The sequence below is a fragment of the Humulus lupulus genome, chromosome 9 (assembly GCF_963169125.1).
Source record: "Humulus lupulus chromosome 9, drHumLupu1.1, whole genome shotgun sequence".
Classification (NCBI taxonomy): domain Eukaryota; kingdom Viridiplantae; phylum Streptophyta; class Magnoliopsida; order Rosales; family Cannabaceae; genus Humulus; species Humulus lupulus.
This window is the reverse complement of record NC_084801.1, coordinates 151,204,292-151,212,355: the sequence shown is the minus strand read 5'-3', so window position 1 is coordinate 151,212,355 and position 8,064 is coordinate 151,204,292. Positions and strand designations below refer to the sequence as shown.

The following is an 8,064-nucleotide window of genomic DNA, read 5'->3' as shown; positions in this document are numbered from 1 at the left end:
GACTTGTCTGCTAATTGTTCATGCTCTGTTGTTGTTGTGTTTTCTTTCTGGGCCTTGGCTCACGGGTACTACGTGGTGCAGGTAAAGGCAAGGGCAAGCTGGACCAAGCCTGAGGTGGAGAGCTCCGAGGTGGAATGTACATAGCCAGTAGTTCGACCGCCACGGTCGAGGAGAGGACCAAGACAGGGATCACCTAACTGCTTGTTTTGCCTTAGTATGGCCGGTTGTTGTACATAAACCTTGTGTCTTTTGTAAATGGTCTTTGAACTTAATATTTTTGGGATCCCATGTAACAGATGATACTTTCTAATGAAAACGTGGCTTTTGAGACCAAGACGCTTTTAACCCTAGTCCCTTTATAGTTTCAATAACACGATTTTATTTAAATGACTTGATTAGCAAGTTTGACACTTTATAAACACACAGTGTAACGGTCTTGGCTATCCAGGGCGTTACAACACTAATTATTTAAAAGTATCAGTAATTCATTATTAAATTGAAACTTGTTAAAAAATGCATACATATTATTCTACTTAATAATTATAAAAGTTCAAAAATTTAAGTTGTAATTACTTACCTGAGGTTGCTTAATGCGTAGAGTATCAGGGATCTCGACTCCTAAGTGCTTACAAAAGCGTTGACGATCACTGATACAATCTCCTCACGGTTATTCAGATCTGAATTCACCGGATTACAACAATAAACATGATATGCATACTGTACCAAAATAAGCAACATCCAATGTTCACTGCATAAGAAAAACCAAAAAATTATAACTCAAATGTTAAACAAAGAAAGTATTGACATGGGTCATAAAAATGACAACATTTTAAACTTACCCATGGTTCCTAGGGACAAGCATAACTTGTTCTTTTGATTTTATGTCATTGCATCGTCTGAACAGATTTTGAACACGATCGTCGAATGAACTCCCTTAAGTGGCTACAATATTAGGATTCACTACACCAAATACCCCATTCCATAACACATAAATATAAGTTTATTAAAAAAGTATTATAATATCTAATGTAAAAATAAAAGCGGTAAATAAAATGAAAGTTAAAAAAACAAGCGGGCTATGAAATTGTTAAGTGGCAAACTTAAATGAAATGTAGTGTTATACTTTCCTTTTCCCTCTTCCCGTTCTATTCTCTAGACCTAAACCCAAAGCTCTCATTTTTTTTCCTCTAATCTAAAACCCTTGTCTCTAAGTCGGTCTCCTCACTCAATCTTCCCCGATCCCTCTCCTTCTCTCTCTCTCTCCTGCTCCCTCAACTACGACGGCGAGGGGATATACGAGGCTTCAACCACGGTGGAGGTCGACAGGGCTGACAGAGGCTCAGCGAGACTGCCGGAGGCTCGACGACGTGGACCCGGAGACTCGTTGGTGTAGGTAAAGATCTCTCTCTCTCTCGTTCTGTTTTTTAGTCGACGTCGACTGGGTGGCGTGGGCTGGAGATGGTGGTGCGACGGGGTGCCATGGGTGTTCAATTCCTGGTTTGTGTATTTTTTTTATTATTGTAAAGCAATTTATTTATTTCTTTTTGTTTAAATGGCTCTCGTATCTTGCTCTGTGCAGTCAAATTGAAGGAGTGAAGTCCACTCGACTTCCCTTTTATGCCACTTTTCCCCATGTTTTGGCTTCAAATGGAGTGAACCCCTAGAGACCTTGAAGGAAACGGTATGGAGCTCTTTTGTTGTAGCTTCTGTTTTATTTTGGATATTTGTATGTGGGTTTTGCTGTTAATTGATTGGGTTTTACCTTGAAATTTCTATGTTCTATTTTCATTAGGGATAGTTAGTAATATTCTTATTGTATCATTAATACTTGGTTTGTTGTGACCAAAAACGTTTTCTACTAGGGATCAAAATCTTGTATTCTTTTGTGATTCTAAACTATTTTTTACTTTATAGTAATTTATGAGATCTATTATTTTATTGTTCTGCACTCTACAATCAAGTGATCAAATTCTTTATTTCACTATTCTTGCATATATTGATCACAAAATTTGACTCGCGAAAAATGTGATTTTGGTGCCTTTAATTTGTACAATATTATGATAATTACTATCTCATTTTTATTGTTACTGTGTCCCATAAGCTAATCTCACATCTCAGAAATCCTTGGCTTTTTACTTGTTTGTTCTAACATTGTTCCTGTGTATAATTTTCTATCGAAAGGAAGAGTCAAGAAATCAGTTTGAGTAAAATATTGGTATACTATTACAAAAATAGCATTATTGTTTGGTATATTGGTCTACATATCTTTCTTTGTGTTGTACTGGAGCTGATTATGTTTCTTTATGTGAACTTTCTATAGATGCATTCTAGTGGATGAGAATGACCAGGTTGTTGGTCATGATACAAAATATAATTGTAAGTAAAATTTAATCTGCATAATTCTTTTTGGGTATTGTGTCATGTCTTTATGGTACTTTGCATTTTGCATACTCCAAGGCTTTCTATCCTTCCTAAATCTTATACGCTCTTTTGATTTTGGATACCTTCATGTTATGGAAATGAACTGTTTATTCATGTTTTGGGCATTCTACTACATGTTCAAATCATATATTTTGTATATAGATCATGTTCATTCTGTTGGATCATTTGGACCTCTGTGGTTTGCTAATACTTGTGTACCCTGTAGGTCACTTGTTGGAAAAGATTGAAAAGGAAACTTTGCTACACAGGGCTTTCAGTGTGTTTTTGTTCAACTCGAAATACGAGTTGCTTCTTCAGGTATAGCATACAATATTTGAGGGACATTAAGCTATATTATTTTCCAATTAGGTATGTGACAGTCAGAATCCCGTGATCCGTAAGGGGAAAGACCGGGTAAGCTGTGCAATCCCACACCGCCTGGGGAAGGTCAAGTGTAATGATTCTAAGACTTTGTAGGTATGGGACTACACAGTTGAAGAGGGATTAAATGGATTGATGGGTACTACCTATATCAGGAAGGTGCATTTTCTTTTCGGTAGCCCATCACTTGAGAACTCCATGGTTAAGCGTGCTTGGCCTGGAGTAATCTAGGGATGGGTGACCTCCTGGGAAGTTTTCCCAAGAAGTGTGCGAGTGAGGACAAAGCACGCTGGAAAGACTTGTCTTGGTTTGTAGGGCCAGTCGTCATTCCAGAAAGCAGCCATAGTGACGTGGGGCGTCACATAATGGTATCAGAGCCTTGACCCAGCCGGAAGTGTGGCCGACGGGGACGTCGGGCCCGTAAGGGGGGGGTGATTGTGACAGTCAGAATCCCGTGATCCGTAAGGGGAAAGACCGGGTAAGCTGTGCAATCCCACACCGCCTGGGGAAGGTCAAGTGTAATGATTCTAAGACTGTGTAGGTATGGGACTACACAGTTGAAGAAGGCCTAAATGGATTGATGGGTACTACCTATATCAGGAAGGTGCATCTTCTTTTCGGTAGCCCATCACTTGAGAACTCCATGGTTAAGCGTGCTTGGCCTGGAGTAATCTAGGGATGGGTGACCTCCTGGGAAGTTTTCCCAGGAAGTGTGCAAGTGAGGACAAAGCACGCTAGAAAGACTTGTCTTGGTTTGTAGGGCCAGTCGTCATTCCAGAAAGCAGCCATAGTGACGTGGGGCGTCACAAGGTACCTGATCCTTAGATCTTGTGCGAGCAAACAACAGACCTGACTGTTTGAACTGCCCTCCTAAGTGCTTACATTTATAGTAATAAGTGTCATGTGAAGAACCAAGTCAAGATCTAGCCTATCTATTAGGAGGGCATAAATTGAATAATTGTGTCATATTCTATTTGCCATTTTAGTTTTCTATATTCCTGAAATTTCATGCACTCATGACCATGTCTACATATCTTTTCTTGTTTTCTATGTTTTTTCCCTTTTCCCAAAACGTCTTGTGTGTGGCTAGTTATATTGAAGGCCAATTCATATCTGTTGTGCACATCTATTCGATAACATAAGTCTCAAGATATGATATTCTGTCTGTTTATCTGTATAGCAACGTTCTGGAAGAAAGGTAACGTTTCCCCTTGTGTGGACAAACACCTGTTGCAGCTATCCACTCTACTGTGAATCTGAGCTTATCGCTGAGGAGGCCCTTGGTAATATATTTCTGCAGAGTAGATATTTGGCTATCCATTCAAAGCTTATGTCTTCTAAATCTGATTATTATCTTTTTAAATCACCAGGAGCAAGGAATACCGCACAGAGGAAGCTGTTAGATGAACTGAGTATTCCTGCTGAAGATGTGCCAGTTGATCAATTTACCCCACTAGGCAGGATGTTGTACAAAGCTCCTTCTGATGGCAAATGGGGCGAGCACGAACGTAATAATTCTTACTTTATTAATTTATATACTATACATCATATTCTGTCCCCCCTTTGGTGTGGTAACTAGACTCTATAAACCATTTATATGCAAAATAAATATATAGAATCAAGATACCGTGTGCGATTGGCTATCGCACTGTTCTCTACTGTCCCCCAAAAGAAAAAAAAAACATGTCAACTTATGTTATAGTTTTGGAGTATCATTCCAAAACATACCTGGGATGTCTGTTTTCTTATGTAGTACCAAAGTTTCTATACAATGAAGAGTGAGTCTTGGTTCTGCTAAATTTAGAGAATCAGGTTTCTGTTATGTCATTTACAGAAATCATTTACATGCATAATATTTGAATTCTTCTTTGTTATTTATATTTCATAATGTAGTAATGGGTATTTATCTTACAAAGGAAAGATAAATTAGTAACTGATAAACTATTGGTGTTCCAGATACTGTTCAAAGAGGTGTACAACCAGATCAGATTATTTTCACAGATGTTACCATGAAGGGTGAACATATCAAGCACAGTGCTTTAGCAGATTTATTCTTGGACACGTCAGCATGCTTAATACTTTTTTTTTCTATTTTTTTATTATTCAAGTGTATTTATCTTAGTACAATACAATATGTAACTTTATTTTGACATTTGATGTTGCTATTGCTGATTGATTTTGCTATTGCTGTTTTGTTTCTTTATTTTTTTTTGGTGGTGTGTGCTCTGTAGCATTGCATTTAGTAGCATTGTAATTTTTTCTAATTTTATTAGGTTTCTACTGTTGTAGCGCCTCATTACACTGGAACTGTGCTTGATGGGACTAAGTTCAATTCCAGCCATTATAGAGGATTCCTCTCAAGTTTAAGCTTGGCCAAGGTATTAATTATTAACTAGTGTTGGTGGTATTGTATTTTTTTTCTTTTATAATCATTATGTCTTGTGTTGGTGGTATTGTATTGAGTGGTTCTGATGTTGCTGCAAATAACTAATTTAGATGGCTTTCGAAATGATGCTTTTTCTTTTTAGGATCTTTAGTCTATAATTTATATATGTATATTTCATGATTTGAAAATCCAAAATAGAAGCACACACTTCTCTTAATTTTGATTTGGTTTAGTTAATGAGTATTTCGAAATCCCCAAATCACTATCTCTCTTTTCTTATTTTTTTTAAATCCTTAAATAAATTTTTTCCGTAGTATATATTATCTACCATTAATCTATGGATCCTAAATAAATTCTTAAGTATTTTGCTTGATTAATTTTCACATTTTATTAGCACAACATGTGTACAAATTTCTTTTACTTGAAAATAGAAAAGAAAATTGACTTAGTTGTTTTGGGGTGATAAGTCACTTGATTGTAAGATGTATATATATAGTGATTCTATGGCTTTGTTTTCACATTTTATTTGTACAACATATGTACAACACAACATATATGTTATAAAGCTTCACTTGAGATTCATTTATGCACTATTGTAAATTTTGTTGTTTCAGGTTTTTCTTCTTTTTTCAGGACTTTTTTTGGTGGGGAAAAAATAGGATTTGATTTCCTAATATATGTGGGATAATGGGTTTTGGATTTTCTTGTTGGACCACTCCTGGCTTTAAATTTTCCATGGGGTTTACCTAACCAAACTTGGTATCTTTTTTCTCTTCCTACATGTTTGTATCTAATTTTGCTTCCTGTGTAAAAAAGAGAATGAGACATTAAATATAAATTGGAAAAAAAGCAATATAATTTGACTTAGATGTATGTTTTACTCGATTCATTAATCTGTGATTCTTATTTGCATGATTTGGAGTGATTTCTTTTCATTGTGAGTTTGTCACTTTCTATTATTTTTTATTGGGTTTATGATAAATACTCATGTTGTGCTGATCATTTCTGCTAGTAGATTATTGTTTATCTATTGAAATAAAATAGAAGAAAAAAGAGTGCAAGTAATTTTTTTGTTGATTAAACTATGTGTTGATATTTATTAACTCCTAATTTATACTTATACCATATATATATAGTGATGAAAAGACTAGATTCCTAATCACTGAAGAATATGTATACCATGCTAATGATCTGCAATGAAGTATTTTACTTGGGTATATACTATATATTTAAAATTAGGAATATATGTAATTTTTAGAGTAATTTGTTGATTAAATTATTCTTGCAGTTAGTTCATGTTAGTCTACAATAAAAAGAATGAAAATGATGATAAGAAATGAAAATTTGAAACAAATCCATTCCAAATAGTTATTACATAAAAATTATGATATAGACAAATAAGTAAAAATGTTTGTTAATTCATAATTCAAAGTACACTTTTAATTGAAAGTTTTGCTATTAGAATGAGTTTTGATTTGGCTAGAGACTAACAAAAACTGCAAAATCTTAATCTTTATAAGTATTGAAAGCTAGTTATCTTGATTGGGATGTTGTTTTGTTTTATTTTAAAGCTAGTTATTTATAATACTGCACTACTTTGTTAATTTCAGCTAACAAAAATTTGAATTTACATTTGCTCCAAATCAAACTAGTAAAAGAATGCATTCAAAAACAGAAATGAAATAAAAAGTAACAGCATTAACACTATGCAAAATCAAGCCAAATTTCTCCACCCAGTTTTCCATTTCCTCAAAGATTTTCTTATTCTTCTCTAGTCAAATAACCCAACAGATAGCTGTTACTACAATCTGCCAAAGAGTCTTCTTCGCCTATGAGCCACTCACCTGAAACAAAAAGCACCTAGACAGTTTGCTGGAACACACCAGACCATTTTAACTTGTTTGCTAGCCCGAAGCCTTGCTTCTGATTATGATGACTTTTACATTGTTTTTTTTTTGGTCAGTTGCCCTTGATATGTTTCTGCAGCAGCTGTTAAGGCAAATTTATTTGATGTGGCTTTAAATACAAATATTCTTGATACTGGCTCTAATGGTTCCTTGAGTTAAGGCCTTTAGTTTGATTTGCCAAGTTTAATATAGTTCTACACATCAGAGGTCAATATTTTAAAGGCTGTTGTTCTTGTCTTTTTCTTGTTTTGGTATCGTTATCACTATTTTGGTATGCATTTTCTTGGAATCGTTATCACTGTTTTGGTATGCATTTTCTTGTTTTTTTCAGTCACAGTCCCGATTGTCCTCTTCCAACTACTCAAGAAATTGCAAGGACAACTGAGCTACAAAATAACAGATATTAGGTGCAAAAATTGAACCTTACCACCATTTTGCTTCTAGTGTAGATTAGCATTGTATTTGTATGTAACAACAACACATAGGATTAGTGGAGTTCTTATTAAAGGAACTCTACATAATTAAATAATTTCTTTTCTTGGTCTGGAAAAAATAAATTATTCATAATTTTATGCATTTATATGAAGAAGAATTTACTTGCAAGAAATTTTTTGGGTTAGTTGAGGTGAGTTTTCATTTTGGTCCTCTCTTCGACCTCATTAAATTTTTGTACTTTTTAATAAGCTTTAACGGCCAGCAAGGTAAGTATAACTTATGGCGTGTTTGGTAAGATTAGACAATTTTGATCCAATTGGAAAAGAGTCTATCTTTGTGACGGTGGAGGCAATGGTGCTTCGTAAGACTACTACTTGATGTATTATATGTTTTTGTTTTTATGAAATTTTCAAGTCTGCTGCATTTTATACACATTTTCTTGACTCATCAATGGTTTTCGTCTCTTTATGATAGTGAATTGGCAGAAGTTCCTAGCGTTCTTCCTCTTTAAATTAGGTACACATTTGGATTTTT

At 34.9% G+C, this 8,064-nt stretch overlaps 1 long non-coding RNA gene across 1 annotated transcript; it reads left to right on the top strand.

Moving 5' to 3' along the window:
- Positions 1-2,266: 2,266 nt before the first annotated feature.
- LOC133802176 (uncharacterized) lies at positions 2,267-4,601 on the top strand. The gene is made up of 2 exons (XR_009877178.1): positions 2,267-2,376; positions 4,039-4,601. It is a non-coding gene; the product is annotated as an uncharacterized LOC133802176 (long non-coding RNA).
- Positions 4,602-8,064: the final 3,463 nt, after the last annotated feature.